The sequence below is a fragment of the Nicotiana attenuata genome, unplaced genomic scaffold, assembly GCF_001879085.1.
Source record: "Nicotiana attenuata strain UT unplaced genomic scaffold, NIATTr2, whole genome shotgun sequence".
NCBI classification, from domain to species: domain Eukaryota; kingdom Viridiplantae; phylum Streptophyta; class Magnoliopsida; order Solanales; family Solanaceae; genus Nicotiana; species Nicotiana attenuata.
The window spans coordinates 381,913-399,561 of NW_017670619.1; positions in this window are offsets into that span (position 1 = coordinate 381,913).

Here is a 17,649-nt window from a genome sequence, read left to right on the forward strand (position 1 = left end):
TTTTGGAGCCATTTGGCTAAAGATAGAAATTTGAAGGTTTTTGAGAAGTTTGACCGGAGGTGGACTTTTTGATATTGGGGTCGAAATCCGATTTCGGAAGTTACAGTAGGTCCGTAATGTCGAATATGACTTGTGCGCAAAATTTGAGGTCAATCGGACATGACTTGACAGGTTTAAACATCGGAAATAGAAGTTTGAAATTTTGAAGTTCATTAAGTTTGGATTGGAGGTCGATTCATGATTTTAGCGTTGTTTGATGCGATTTGAGGCCTCGAGCAAGTCGGTAATGTGTTTTAGGATTGGTTGGTATGTTTGGTTGGGGTCCCGGGGGCCTCGGATGGATTCCGGGTGGTTAACGGATCGAAATTGGGATTTTTGGACAGCTGAAGGATCTAGTTGCTGGTATTTTCGCTTCTGCGGTGGGTTAACCGCAGAAGCGGAAAGGGAGCCGCAGAAGCGATTTTTGGTCAAAGGCTTGAGGATCGCAGATGCGGTCAAGGTTCCGCAGAAGCGGAACCGCATCTGCGGAAAGGTGGTCGCAGAAGCGGAAGTGAGCGGCTTGGAGTGGACTGCAGATGCGGTCTGAGTTCCGCAGAAGCGGGACCGCATTTGCGGAAGGCATATCGCAGAAGCGAAAGAGGGCGGCCTAGGGAGGACCGCAAATGCGGTATTTTAACCGCACCTGCGGAACCGCAGAAGCGGTCAAGGGACCGCAGGTGCAGAAACAGCTAAGGTAGTGAGGTCTTTTAAAATTCGGGGTTGAGTTCATTTCAACCCCATTTTCTTCCATTGGAGTCGATGGGGAGCAGCTTTGAGGTGCCATTTTCGTCACTCATCATGAGGTAAGTAATTTATGCTAGCTTTGAGTTAAATGCAAAGTTTATACATGGATTTAGGTAAGGAAATTATGGAAAAATTTAGGTTTTGGTGGAAAATCTAGAAATTGGCATTTCTTCGAATTTGACCACGATATTGAGTATGGAATTTAGTGAAAATTATATATTTGAGTTCCTAAGGTCATGGGTAATCTTTATCTTCGAAAAATTTCGGATTCCGGGCATGTGGGTCCGAGGGCGTTTTGGTCACTTTTCGATCGGAGTTAGGAATTGCTATAAATTAGATTGTGATGAATATTTGAGCATATATTAATGGATTTGAGTAACCGTTAGTTTTGGAGCGCGGTGCATCAAGTGGAGTCTTCGGAAGGGCGTGGAATGCCGGTTATGGATCTTCGGGGCGAGGTGAGTCTCCTTTCTAACCTTGTAAGAGGGAATTGTCCCCATAGGTAAAATAATTGATTATGTGCTCCTATTTGCGGGGGCTACGTACGCGCGAGGTGACGAGAGTCCGTGCGTAGCTACTATTATGCTATTGTCCGGGTAGTTAGGACCCAAAAGCATGTTATACTTGGATTATTTATGAACCCATTGATAGCCTGAATTGCTTAAATCACATTGAATTAGTAAGTGAATTTCTAAAGGGATTAAACTTCACTTCTTCAAATTTGTTAAAGGAGAATTGATTTTATTTGGATAAATATTCCCCGATAAGTTCTTAATTGACTGATTGAGCATGTATCTCTATGTGTACCTGCGTCGCATGCATGATTTGCGAGCAGGGTATGTGTTTACTTATGGAACGGGCCGAACGTCTCGGCAGATTAAATAGATGCATCTATAGGCGCGCCGTCGACCCTCGGCAAGTGCACAGTTTACATTTCTGTTGGAGCGGGCCGTCGACCTCGGCATGATTTGCGCATGATATATATATATATATATATTGGTTCCTGAGAATTTAAAAGGTTGATATTGCCTTCCGTGGCTTGATATAAATTGATAAGATAATGAAAAGTAAACCTTGAAAATCCTTTATTATTTGTTGAAGGTGTTTTGCCTGTTTTCCGGCTTTGTGAGTTAGAACTGCTATATAAACTCCCTGATTCCCTCACATTTTTAGTATATTATTATTGGACCTCTAGTAAGTATTGAAGTTGACCTCTCGTCTCTACTTATTCGAGATTAGACGGGATACTTGCTGAGTACACGTGGTTTTCGTACTCATACTACACTTGCTGTGCATTTTTGTTGCACAGGTCTATGTGAGGCTAGCGGCTTAGTGGCATAGCGGCATGGTTGACACGGAGACTAGGTGAGATTCCTTCGAGGCGACCCGCAGCTAGTATAGTCTCCTTCAGAATTTTATTTAATTCCTGTCCAATTGTATTCCGGACAGTCGCTGTACTTTATTCGATTCTTCTTAGAAATTGCTCATGCACTTGTGACTCCGGGTTCTGGGATGGTTTGTAGTATTTGTATTAATTGTCCATTATTTAAATTTGATTGAGACAACTACCTTAAATTGCTAAACTGGAAGGAAGATCCTAGATTTCAAAAGCATTAAAACGAGAATTTAATTAAGTATTTGGTTGGCTTGCCTGACAGCAGTGTCCGGCGCCATCACGACCCTTAGTGAATTTTGGATCGTGACATAATTGCAAATATATTTCCTATGATATATATATATATATATATATATATCATGTCACAAAAATGAAAAAAAAATTAAAAAGGCTGCTACAACTTCATTCTCGAAACTCTGCTCCAACTCTTTCTTGCTTTTTTTTCTCCCTTCCTATATTTTTATTTCCTTTCTCCTCTCTCCTCTCCTACTAACATGGGACATATGGAACAAACTCTAAAATCATTGCTCGAAACATAGAGAAAATTCAATTTTCCTCCAAATTCACACTAAAAGTCGTAAAAGTACTCCCACGTTTAGGAAAAATCATCCTTATCGGTTAAACTTTTCAGCACCTTCTTTCATATAAAACACACCAAAAGAAGGCATCATGGCCTGAAATTCAATTGGAAGAGAAAAAGAAATTAAAGTAAATTCTACCTTACCCCCTTAACCTTTTAGTGTGGGAAAACAACACTCCCTTCACATTTTAAACGTTAACTTAAAAATCAACCAACAAAATGAATTAGTTATAGGTGGAATCTACAAATTATTGTCAGAATTTATATACTATTGCCGAAATTTTCAACCTAAGCATTTCTTTTAAGCACATTAAGATTATTGAAAACTTTCTCATAGCTTAGTTTGTCTGAAGTACGTACAATATCTACAGATATTCATCAAAACAGTAATATATACCACAAATAATTCAACTAATACAATCATACATCTTATATAAGTTTCTTGGTATTTTACTGCTTTGGCTTATAATAAAATTTCTTACAATTCGTTGGGGTACCCTTTCCCTTTCAAAAGGTGAAAGGGGTTTTATTTACACTAAAAGGTCAAAAGTATAAAATAGAATTTACTCAAGAAATTATAATGAGTGCATAGGGAGAAAATATTAATTTGTCTGACTCAGTTTATTCGTGCAGTGTAAAATCTTATATTCAAGGTAAATACCGAATGTTTGTGCAGAAGAATCCAGCGCTACCGCATCTTCCTTGCTTCTGCCTTCACCCCAATGCCATTTCTTCTGCCAACTTCATGGCTATATCATCATTTTTTCTTTGTTGAAGTCACTGTCAGTTCCATACTTTTGAATCAAATCTGGATTCTTCTACAGGTTGTCGTTGCCTTTTTGAGCAAATTTCACCATCTAAGTAAAATTGAAGAAATGCGTAAAGGGAAAAAAAAGTGTAAAGCAAAATCAAGAGGCAGATCACAATATATATGAAAACGGAAAAGGGCCAAATATATCCCCGTACTATCAGAAAAAGTTTAAATGTACCCATCGTTATATTTTGAGTCCAAATATATCCCTATCGTTATACTATTGGTTCAAATATACCCTTTTTTCTATTAAGTTTGTCCAAAGTGGACATCCAATCCTACATGGCATTGACATTTGATGAGGTGCATGCCACATGGCTTGCCACCTCAGCGTCCCTAACCTATTTAACCCGTCTTTTCTATTTTTTTTCCACCACTATTGACACCGTTACCGCTACCATGAAAAATATTGTATTTTAAATTTTAGTCTTTTATATATGGATTAGGGGCGCGGAGGTGTCATGCCATGCCATGTAACATCCACCTCATCAAATGTCAGTTCTACGTAGGATTGGGTGTCCACCGTGGACAAACTTAACAGAAAAAGGATATATTTGAACCAATAATATTACGGCAGGGGTATATTTGGACCTAAAGTATAATGAAGGACATGTTTAAACTTTTTCTCATAGTATAGGGGTATATTTGGACCTAAAGTATAATAAAGGACATATTTAAACTTTTTCTCATAGTATAGGGGTATAGTTGGCCCTTTGCCGATACGAAAAAGATGCAAATAGATCGCAAAGACTAAAGAGTGGTGAAAAAAGGATTTAAGGAAAGCTTGGGGTGCGAGTGGAATAGGAAGCAGTATAATTTGGTAAAATAACTATGACATATGGGGGAAAGGAAAGGCAAGTTTTTTAGAAAGATGTGAGCGTTTCTCTCTCTAAAACCCTAATACTACTTCCTGTTATACAACTTTTCTTCATACGCTATAATCATATACAGCAAACATACCAAATTTCAACCAGCAATGAATGACTCCACAACAAAAGCTTCTTACGACAAGATAATAACTGAACCGCCTGATATAGGCTTGATGCAATTTGAAGATACAACACCAACCACGCCTTCACCATCTTTCCTTCAAGCCCTAATCTCTAATAAACACCCCGCAACAATTTCTCATATACAACAGAGTATGAATCATGAACTGGATATATCGGATGAAAGTCTTCACAGCAATCAAGATGATGACATATTTATACCTATCACTGTAGAAGACAAATGCCGTTTATATATACCAAGGAAATACTCAGTAATAGTTAAGGTATTTGGTAGAAAGATCGCACAACACCTACTACTACAAAGCAAGCTTCTTGCCTTATGGAATCCAACCGAAGATCTGCCCCTCATTGATCTAGGCTCTGACTTCTTCCTAATTAAATTTCAAAAAGAAGAGAGCGTGCTTAAGGCACTACATGGAGGCCCCTGGTTTGTTCTGAATCATTTTCTATCAGTTAGACAATGGGAGCCAAAATTCATAGGCTCATCTAAACAACTCACATGCTCAGCCATATGGGTTCGTTTACCGGAACTTCCCACTGAGTTTTACGATGAGCAAATATTATAAAAGATGGGATCTAAGTTGGGACAGCTATTAAAGGTTGATGCTTGCATATCATCTACCACTAGGGGCAAGTATGCGCGCATATGTATTGAGGTTCCACTGGAAAAACCACTCAAATCCGATATCCTTATAGGACATCACAAGCAGATGTTGCTATACGAGGGACTTAATTTATTATGCACAAGATGTGAGTGCTTTGGTCATACAAATGTTAGTTGTCTTTTTACACCACAACAATCACCAACTCAACCTGCTTGTAACTCCTCTACAACTATCCAGAATGACTTAACTCAACAAATATAGTGGAAAACAGTAAGTTTTCCAAAGAAATCTTTGCAACGCCAGAACAAGTCGCAATACAATCAACACTAGGGCGGCGCAGGGGGCGGCGAAGCCAGGGCAACAGATGACTACAGGTACGTCTACTATCGTTACTGGGCCTACTGAGGCCCACCAACCATTAAAAAATTTTCCTGCTACGGACCTACTTAGTAACAAATTCAATGGAATAGCTGACTTAGAAAATTATTTGGGTAATTATATGGACTTGGATAAAATAACTACAACAAGCCCACTAAGTGATGGTCCATATACTAAGCCCATTATTAAATCTTAACAAGACAAAATGAATACCTACTCCTCAATAAAATTCACGACGCCACAGACCTTACCCTCCAATAACAATTTTTCTACATCTTCCCATAACACTCCATCACCTATATCACTACTAGGCATTAAAGGTCAGAGCATGCATGTTAACTTAAACACGCCACATCAGATGCACCTTCCACATCATAGTACTACTGACCAATCATTAGAAGCCAACTCTTCTTATTCACAAGCCATTAATGAGCCCTCTACAATCCACATAGATAGCAACAACAGTGAGTTGTATGCTACAGTAGCCTACGCCCCTAGCCAACCCCATTTCTAACATAAACCTAATAATTACTTTGCATGTGATACACACCAGGACCCCCTAATTAAAACATAAAATATCTTTGCTGACTCAATCACTTCTTCTCTAAATAACATTACCACACCTACCCAGAACCTATCTTCCCTTAATATTACTACAACAGCTTCCTTTTCTACACTAACTCAAAATGCAAAGACCAACATTCCCAGCACATCACAACCCAGCTTACCTGAGGAACATGGACAACAATCACTTCTTTCATCTTCCACGCCTGAGTATACGAGGTCCTCAACTCCCACACATAAACACTCCTCTAATCTACACATCTCAATCCAACACGATGGATCTTCCTCTTCAGTCATGATTGGAGATGGGATTACAGGGCTATGCTCTTGTGTTCACAATGGAACTCAACAATCGGGAAGTTTTTCTTCTTGTCCAGAATCCCACACACTTGGCAAAAATAGTCACCGAGGGGATGAGATTGGGGATGGAGGGTTATGCTCAAAATCAATGGTACAACACTCAAACTCCACTACTATTAGAGTATCAAGCATCAACTTCAAATCCCCACCAGTGGAGTTACCACATGCATCCCCAGATTTCAGTTCCAACATCAATGACCAATCTACTGCCATTTTATCCACCACACCACATGGGGCAGATTTATGCTCCATGATTTCTACACCTCAACTCCTTCAATCCTCTATCTCCATACTCCAGTCCTAGCAGCCCATTTGAGACACTGTCACCACAGGAAAGTCCACCACCCACTCCACCTCCATCTACAAATGAACTAGACATGCAAACAAGGAAGGAATTAGCGGAGATTCTAGCGGAGTTGTGGGAGACAAGGACAGAGTTCATACGGTTAAAAGGAATCCATCTCTACAACCTAAAGGAACAGTACGAAAAAAAATACATTCTCAAGTGTCCTCCAGAAATGATCTCATGCAGTCTGAACCTTCGTGTAACAACAAATCGAGAGGCAGGGAAATATTCCATGGTGATAATTCTGACTCTTCGTCATTTTCCTCCAGTCTTGGAGTATCAGGATCAGATGACAACAACTGTTGTCAATCCACTGATTCCTACTCCATCAGTCACAACCAACATGTCTAATATCATGAATCTTATAGTCTAGAACTGTAGGGGTTCTCACAATCCAGAGTTTAGGCGTCATTTCAGATCTTTGTTAGATAATTACAGGCCAGTTCTAGCAATCCTCCTAGAAACACACATGCAAGACCATGAAGGGCTCCGACGGGATTTCAATTTCACTAACATGGACCAGGTTTCCGCTAATGGCCTCGTAGGAGGCTTGGTTGTGCTACGGAATGAAGCTTTAATTGTTGTTGAGGAACTGAGGACGTCTGAACAAGAAATACACTGCCTTGTCCAGGTATGTCCCACTAAACCTAAATGGCTTTTATCTACAATTTATGCTAGTAATTCTTACCAATTACGTGATTTACTTCGGGAAAATTTAATGAATTTGCATGAAAATTTTAATTATCCATAGCTAATAGGGGGAGACTTCAATGATATTTTATATTCGCATGAAAAGTTTGGAGGGCTTCCTATTAGTGTCACTAGGGCAGATAAATTTGCTAATTGTATTAACTATTTCAAGTTAATAGACTTAGGTTTTAGAGTTAGTCGTTTCACATGCACTAATAAACGTAAAAATGGTCATACAATTCTAGAAAGACTTGATCGATTTTTTGCAAATTATGACGGGATTAATATGTACCCAGAGGCTACAGTGCAACATTTACCTCGAACATATTTGGACCACTGTCCTCTACTAATAACTTTAGAAACTAAGAGACATTCTTCTAATAAAATCTTTAGGTTTGAAATCATGTGGGTGTCACACCCGCAATTTCATCAATTGGTACACAACACATGGGCTAATATACCACCCCTACTGGAAACTATTACTAAATTCCAGGAAATAGTCACATCTTGGAATCATACTACCTTTGGGAACATTTTTAATCGTAAGAGGAAAATACTAGCTAGGCTAGCAGGAATACTACCTTCTATCCACTATCCAACTAGTTGTTTCCTACAAAACTTAGCAGCTCAACTGACTACTGAATTTAGTAGTATCCTTAGAATAGAGGAAGACTTTTGGAAATTAAAATCACGGGTGACATGGCTTAATGAAGGAGACGCCAATACAAATTTTTCCATATGTCTACTTTACATAGACGTAGGAGAAATAGAATAACTTCCCTAAGAGATTCTGTAGGTAATTGGTGTTATGACCAACAGGATATTCAAGAGCACATACTCACTTATTATAAGAATCTCTTCACCACTGAGCAAGACCACTCAGCTACTTTTAACATTGATTCAAACGCCAATTTACTAAATCTTATAGACTATCAGACTCTAGATGAACCGCTCAAAGAATATGAAATTACTCAGGCCATATTTAGTTTTGGTCCATATAAAGCACCGGGTCCGGATGGACTCCATCCATTCTTTTATCAAAAATACTGGCCTGATGTAGGTAACAAGGTTAAAAAAATTTGTCACAAAATTTTTAATACAGGGGTAATGTCACGCCCCGAACCTGGGTCTGGACGTAACACGACACTTGGTGCCTAACTACATGTGACCGAGCGAACCAACTGGCTGGCTGAATCAACGTGTGGTATCATAACATACTGAATGCGGAAGATAAACTAATACATGCTGATATACTGAAAGTCTGGATGATATAAATCAAAGTGCGAAAATACTAAAACAATTCTGAAACATATTTGTAGCCAACATAGCTTAATATGAAAAGCATGTGACTCTGTCTAACTGTTACTCTAGTCCATGAAGCCTCTAATTTGTACTCAAAACACTGACTGTCTAAAAATACTGAAGACTGTAGTAATGATAATGCCCCGAAAGAACTGGGGATCACCAAATAGCTGGTACGAGAATCCTAGCGCTCTGAATCATCAACCTGTAAATCATTACCTGCATCTCACGATGCAAGCCCCGGGCAAAAGGGACGTCAGTACTTTTGAATTGCACTGGTATGTAAAGCAACTGAAAGAAAGAATTATAAATGCTGAAACTGAAACCAAGCTGATAACTAAGAATTTATAATTGATAACTGAAATGATAACTATTGAAACTAAAACTGAAATGATAACTGGCAACTGATAACTTAACTAATAACTGAACTGATAATTGAAATAATAACTAATAATTGAACTGAACAAAGGAAGTAAGGATATGAATACTCCCTCTTCTGAATGATGAACAACCTGTTTATCTGAATAAATAAACTGCGACCTCAGGCCCTATATATATGTACACAACTGCGGCCTCGGGCCCAAGTATACGTATACATAACTGCGACCTCAGGTCCAAAATGCATAAAGCATAAACTGCGGCCTGAGGCCCAAATACAGGTGTTCAACATTCAGGAACTGAGAATCAAACTGCAATACATGATAATAAAATACTGAATCACACTGAGTTATATGATACTGGAATACTGAATCACACTGAGTTACATAATACTGAAATACTGGATCACATTGAGTTACATAATACTGGAATACTGAGTGGGACTAGACTGAGACATGTATTCTTGAAATGGTTATGAACACTAAAACTTCAATTGTTTATGGCATACTGAGTAATCTATACTAAGACTCGGGGGCATCAAACCCAAGTCTATATTGAATACGCACTGAGCTCACAATGTTCAGAATGAAAGTGGTGAACGAGTTATGAAGCTAGAGAATAGAAGTTCTGCAACTATTCAAGGAACTAGGCTAAACTATATTTCTGAGGCAATTAGTAACGTCGTAAAAGAAACGTAGTGTAGGGAGAATCATTAACATTCCCAAACATAGAGAGTTAGTCTCACATACCTTAACTTCCTGCTCTTGAGCATAATACAACATTCGCCAACCCTTTCAACTTTAATCTATATCAATACAAGTCAAAGGGATTCCAAATTAGCAACAATAGTCATGTTTTGGTCACTTAGGCATTTTATCAAACACTCGGTGGCATAAAGCTTCATAGACCTTATTAATGGTGTCTCTACACCCAATAACCCATTCTCTTGCTCCTAGATAAATTCTAAAGTCTCAAATGGTTATAATCAACATTATTCTTTATCACCCACAAGGTAATCAACACCCATAACCAATAATAACCAATCAATAACCCAAACCTATCACCGTTCATGCTTTTCTATCAAACCCATCAACTCATATCTCATGAACTAGAATCTATAATCATTAATTCAATGACAGAATCAATTGAAGGGTGAAGATATTACCTTTTTGACGTTCAATCTTCTTGAATTCGAGTTCTAGGGTTTCTTCTCTCAACAATGGTGTCCCAATCGAATATCTAATGATATGGAGGGTTTACCCATGTTAATAAGATGTTTGGAAATTGAAATTAACTTAGAATCACCATTAGAACTTACCTTGGGTGGTGGAGGGACCCTTAAGGAGTTAGGTTTTTGAGAGTTTTCCTTTCTAGAGCAAGTTTTTATGTTTTGGGGCTGTGGGGGATGAAATATGGCTAAAAAAAATGACTTCCCAAGTCGGCCACCGCGTTCCAGTAGGCTTGATCGCGGTCCCGACCGCGGTAAATCGCTGGAGCACTGCCTCACGACCGCAGTCGAGGTCAAACGCGGCCGAACGCGGTGGTTACGCACCATTCTGTAAAATGGACATAACTTTTTGCACAGAGCTCCGTTTGGGCTCCACAATATATTGTTGGAAAGCTATATCAAAGGCCTACAACTTTTATGCTTTGAGTTTTCCCAAATTCCTTACATAGTTTAACTAAACCCTGCTGGAGATGGACCTTCTGCAAACTTAGTCGATTTTGTCGAATCTTATGCACCTCACTTTCCATCTTGATTTTGAAACAACTATTTTCACCCATAATCACCCCGATAGGACTTCATATGTCTAAAATATAACCTTACTACTCCTTCAACTCATTGATACCTAATCTGAATGTGCGGGGTATTATATTATCTCCCCCTTGGGATCATTCGTCCTCGAATGATTGTCTTGACTGTAACTTCTGCTAACTCCGAACCTTAAATGGGTCTGGTGGAAACATGAACTTTCATTAACACTTGCATACTGAACATAATAAATACATGATTACTGAACTGTTGAGATACTGAACTGAATGACTACTGCATTGATTGAATATTGGTTTGCCATGGATACGTGAATGCTAAACTAACATGGATATCTGAATATTGAACTGGCACAAATAATTGAGTATTGAACTAACATCAATATCTGAGTACTAAGTTGGCATGAATATCTAAGTATTGGACTGGCATGAGTAGCTGAGTATTGAACTAACATGAGTATCTGAGTACTGAACTTACATGAGTATCTGAGTACTGAACTGACTTGAGTATCTGAGTACTGAACTGACTTGAGTATCTGAGTACTGGAAACTTGAATTTATAACATGACATGTGAAATACTGGCTGTACCACCGCTAATTCTGGTGGCAACTACAACTCATAAACTAATTGACCGATCCTTCACAAGATTCTATATGGCCCAATATAGCAGGGACTATGCTTCCCCTTCTTGCCAAATCTCATAACGCCTTGCATAAGCGAAACTTTCAAAAACACCCGATCATCAATTTGAAACTCTAGGTCTCTATGCCGCACACTCGAATAGGACTTTTGGCGGCTCTGAGTTATCTTCAAATGCTCTTGAATCAACTTAACTTTCTCTATAGTCTGATAGACCAAATTTAATCCCAACAACTCCTCTTCACCAACTTTGAACCAACTAATTGGCAATCTACACCTTCGTCCATACAGAGTCTCGCGTGGTGCCATCTTGATACTACAATGGTAGGTGTTATTATTAGAAAACTCTATGTGATCATACCAATTACTATTACCATCAAGGACATATCCTCAACTGTCTGAATAATGCGCTCTGCCTGGCCATCTTGAGGATGAAAAAACTTGTGCCTAATCCTTTCTGAAAGAACTTCTAAAAGTTCATTTTAAACTGAGCACCACAATTCGAAATGACGGACAACGGAGTCCCATGCAATCAGACGATTTTATGAATGTATAACTTGGTATAATCTTCTGCTGAATATGTAGTCTTTACTAGCAAGAAATGTGCTGACTTGGTAACGATTTACAATCATCCAATCAAATCATGCTTTTAAAATGAGCAAGATAATCCTATCATAAATTTCATATTACCATCTCCACTCAAAATATGTGTATTCTGTGATAAAACACTAGGCTTTCTGCTGCCCGACTTTCACTTTCTAACATTTCGGACAATTTGGCCACAAGGTCTGTGACGTTCTTTCTCATGTTGGTCCACCAATAAACCTCCTTAAGATCATGATACATATTTGTGGTACCTGAGTAAACAGAATACCTGAAATTCTAGGCTTCTAGCATGATCTTCCCTCTTTAAGTCCATTTATGTCTGGAACACACAATCTGTTGTGGTATCTCAAAGTACTATCATCTCCCCCTTATTCAAAAGCCATAGTCTTATACTTGTGAATATCCTCTTTCAACTGCAACACGTAGGGATCATCAAATTGTTTCTCCTTCTCTACGGCTACTAAGGGGGAACAAGTTATATTCTAGACAACAACTCTACTATCTTTGGAGTATGCAAATTGAACTCCTAGTTGGGCTAAGCGGTTCTTTCACCAGAGTTCTCTTATCTACCTCAATGATGAGTTATACTTCCTACACTTGATTATCTTCTTAAGCATTTCCTAAAAACACTTATAGAATTGTTGTGAGCTAAGTCTATACTTCGAAGATTAGAGTCTCATGCGATGGCACTACCCTCGTGATACATAACTGGGCATGATTTTTATAGTTCTCTCTCCCTTTTTTTATATATCCCATGCTAACTATACGGGATTCAAATCTCCAACTGGACTTACTGCCAATTTTCATATCTCCCCCTTAGACCAAAGGTCTTATACTTGCGAATCCTTCTCTTTTTGTTGGGATCCAAATAACTTTTCTTATCCTTAAAAATTCTTTGCACTTTATGTCAATGAAGACTCACCTTCTGACTTACTTCTGAGCAATTCTTCTTACAAGGAAAAACCCAAATTATTCACTTAACGAAAAGCTAGTGTATTCATAACTATCATACATAATCTTAATAATTTAACTCTGCTTACATTGTCAATCTTGGATAAACCCCTTTTCAATGACTCTTAAAGGCTATTCTTCTGTAGTTTGCTCTCTTACTGCTAGCTGATTTTTTTCCCCACTATCACTGTACTTCGGGTTTAACTTAAACTCTTTGGGTTCTAACACGTGTTCGGTATTTCAAACTGTCATCCACTCTCTAGGGTTAACCTGGCTAAGTGAAATCTTACCTCTACTAGCCATGTTGAGCTAATTCATAGTATGTACTCAAAACTTACTTACTATTCTTTTACTAACCACCTGCTAGCGTCATGTGTTCATGATCTGCTTTGAATAAATAAAGTGAAGCATAAGGTTATTTCTAACTTTTCTCATCATCCGACCCTATTGTGAGGTCGTATACTATCTTTTTTTTGAACTATGTACATATATCACACTTAGGGAAAGTTCATATATCTTAAACGAAATTGGAATATCTAACCCCCAAACTTTCTATATACTTCAAAATCACTTCAGACTATAAAACTTCGGCCTAAACACACATTCACATCATTTGAAGGGGAACTGTGATACCTTTTATCTCACAATAATAGCCACTTCTTATAGTAACTTACTAATGTGGTACTTCTAGTTCTGATTTGTATAAATCTAAACAACTTAAAATCATTTCCTAAAATTCAATGTTGCCTGCTCTTGGTTCTCATTTCGTACAGCATATTATTCTTAGCTATATTTCCCTTAGGCTCTTTTCTGTCCAAACCTATTGTGATCTATAGGCCCGCTGCGGTTGAATTCTTAACCTGATACACCGTGGGGTATGACATATGGATACACTGCCATACATATCTGATAAATCACTTTATGCACCATCAAGTGAGTCTTGGGTCTTAATTCCTAAAACATGCGAAGATTTTGCTATAGTCACTGTTACTTACATTTTTTTTTGAGCATCCATGTGCATCACTGTATACTCACAAGTCTCCAAAAATTTTGATACATTGTAAATTGGAGATCTGGTAACTGATTAAAAAAAATAACTAGCTTACTAAATAACCACAAACCTGCTAACTGAAAGACTGTATAACTGGTAACTGAGTAAAACTAATGACCATAAAATGTAATAACTGCTTTTGCTTTCTGATAAGGTTATGCTCTAATCTATTACATCCACTTTTAACATCATCTCATGTCTCATTTCTTACCAATCTATACTCCATAATTATACCCCAATGGGCAATTATTCTCTCTTGGACATTAGGTTTCTCCTGCGCGTCGCTTGGGCATCCAATACGTTTGAAATTCGATAGGAAGAGAAGGTTAACTATTGCTCTAAGCTCCATGGCACGATCTAGAGTAGAAAGAAGTGAGACAATCCTGAATGTCTTGGTAGTTAACCGTTTAAATGAGTGGCCGACACACACATATAAAGGAAACTCCACTAGATACGGCTTCATAGACTCCCTAGGACACTTGAACCTAGTGCTCTGATACCAAGCTTTGTCACGCCCCGAACCTGGTCCTGGACGTAACACGGCACTCGGTGCCTGACTACATGTGATCGAGCGAACCAACTAGCTGGCTGAATCAACATGTGGTATCATAACATACTGAATGCGAAAGATAAACTAACACATGCTGAAATACTGAAAGTCTGGATGATATAAATCAAAATGCAGAAATACTAATACAATTCTAAAACATATTTGTAGCCAACATAGCTTCATATGAAAAGCCTGTGACTCTGTCTAACTGTTACTCTAGTCCATGAAGCCTCTAATTTGTACTGAAAATACTGACTGTCTAAAAATACTGAAGACTGTAGTAATAGTAATGCCCCGAAAGAACTGGGGATCACCAAATAGCTGGTAGGAGAATCCTAGCGCTCTGAATCATCAACCTGTAAATCATTACTTGCATCGTGAGATGCAGGCCCCGGGCAAAAGGGACGTCAGTACATTTGAATTGCATTGGTATGTAAAGCAATTGAAAGAAAGAATTATAAATGCTGAAACTGAAACCAAGCCGATAACTGAGAATTTATAATTGATAACCGAAATGATAACTATTGAAACTAAAACTGAAATGATAACTGGTAACTGATAACTTAACTGATAACTGATAACTGATAACTGGTGACTGAAATGATAACTAATAATTGAACTGAACAAAGGAAGTAAGGATATGAATACTCCCTCTTCTAAATGATGAACAATCTGTTTATCTGAATAAATAAACTGCGGCCTCAGGCCCTATATATATATATATATATATATATATATATATATATATATATATATATATACGTATATATACAAGTATACGTATACATAACTGCGGCCTCAGGCCCAAAGATGCATAAAGCATAAACTGCGGCCTCATGCCCAAATACAGGTGTTCAACATTCAGGAACTGAGAATCAAACTGCAATACATGATAATAAAATACTGAATCACACTGAGTTACATGATACTAGAATACTGAATCACACTGAGTTACATAATACTGGAATACTGGATCACAATGAGTTACATAATACTGGAATACTGAGTGGGACTAGACTGAGATATGTATTCTTGAACTGATTATGAACACTGAAACTTCAACTATTTATGGCATACTGAGTAATCTATACGAAGACTCGGGGGGCATCAAACCCAAGTCTATATTGAATACGCATTGAGCTCACAACGTTCAGAATGAAAGTGGTGAACGAGTTATGAAGCTAGAGAATAGAAGTTCTGCAACTATTCAACGAACTAGGCTAAACTATATTTATGAGGCAATTAGTAACGTCGTAAAAGAAACGTAGTGTAGGGAGAATTATTAACATTTCCAAACATAGAGAGTTAGCATCACATACCTTAACTTCCTGCTCTTGATCATAATACAACATTCGCCAACCCTTTCAACTTTAATCTATATCAATACAAGTCAAAGGGATTCCAAATTAGCAACAATAGTCATGTTTTGGTCACTTAGGCATTTTATCAAACACTCGGTGGCATAAAGCTTCATAGCCCTTATTAATAGTGTCTCTACACCCAATAACCCATTCTCTTGCTCCTAGATAAATTCTAAAGTCTCAAATGGTTATAATCAACATTATTCTTTATCACCCATAAGGTAATCAACACCCATAACCAATAATAACCAATCAACAACCCAAACCTATCACCGTTCATGCTTTTCTATCAAACCCATAAACTCATATCTCATAAACTAGAGTCTATAATCATTAATTCAATGATAGAATCAACTAGAGGGTGAAGATATTACCTTTTTGACGTTCAATCTTCTTGAATTCGAGTTCTAGGGTTTCTTCTCTCAACAATGGTGTCCCAATCGAATATCTAATGATATGGAGGATTTACCCATGTTAATAAGATGTTGGAAAATTGAAATTAACTTAGAATCACCATTAGAACTTACCTTGGGTGGTGGAGGGACCCTTAAGGAGTTAGGTTTTTGAGAGTTTTCCTTTCTAGAGCAAGTTTTTATATTTTGGGGCTGTAGGGGACGAAATATTACTAAAAAAATGACTTACCAAGTCGGCCACCGTGTCCCAGTAGGCCTGACCGCGATCCCGACCGCGGTAAATCGCTGGAGCACTGCCTCACGACCGCGGTCGCGGTCAAACGCGGCCGAATGTGGTGGTTATGCACCATTCTGTAAAACGGGCATAACCTTTTACACAGAGCTCCCTTTGGGCTCCATAATATATCGTTAGAGAGCTATTTCAATGTCCTACAACTTTCATGCTTTGAATTTTCCCAGATTCCTTACACAGTGTAACTAAACCTTGATGGAAGACGGACCTTCTGCAAACTTAGTCGATTTTGTCGAATCTTATGCACCTCACTTTCCATCTTGATTTTGAAACAACTATTTTCACCCATAATCATCCCGATAGAACTTCATATGTCCAACCTTACTACTCCTTTAACTCATTCATACCTAATCTGAATATGCGGGGTGTTACAGGTAATACCACCATTACTAAATCAAACCTACATATGCCTCATACCAAAAGTAAGGCATGCACAGACCATCCAACAATTTCGTCCCATAAGTCTTTGCAACATAGCTTACAAGCTTATGACTAAAATCATTGTCAATAGACTTAAGCCTATTATCTCTCGAATAATAGGACCAACACAAACTAGTTTTCAACGGGGTAAACGAGCTTCTGACAATGTCATAATAGTCCAAGAAGCTTAAAATCATTTGGCAAAAATAAAAGGGAAAAATAGTTATATGCTACTAAAATTAGATCTTGAGAAAGCTTTTGATCGACTGGAATGGTCGTTTATTAGGAAAACACTCCTCCTTTTTAATATCCATCCGTCTATAATTTAGTTAATCATGTCTTGCGTTACTAAAACTTCAACTTCAATTCTCGTTAATGGATCATGCACAGAA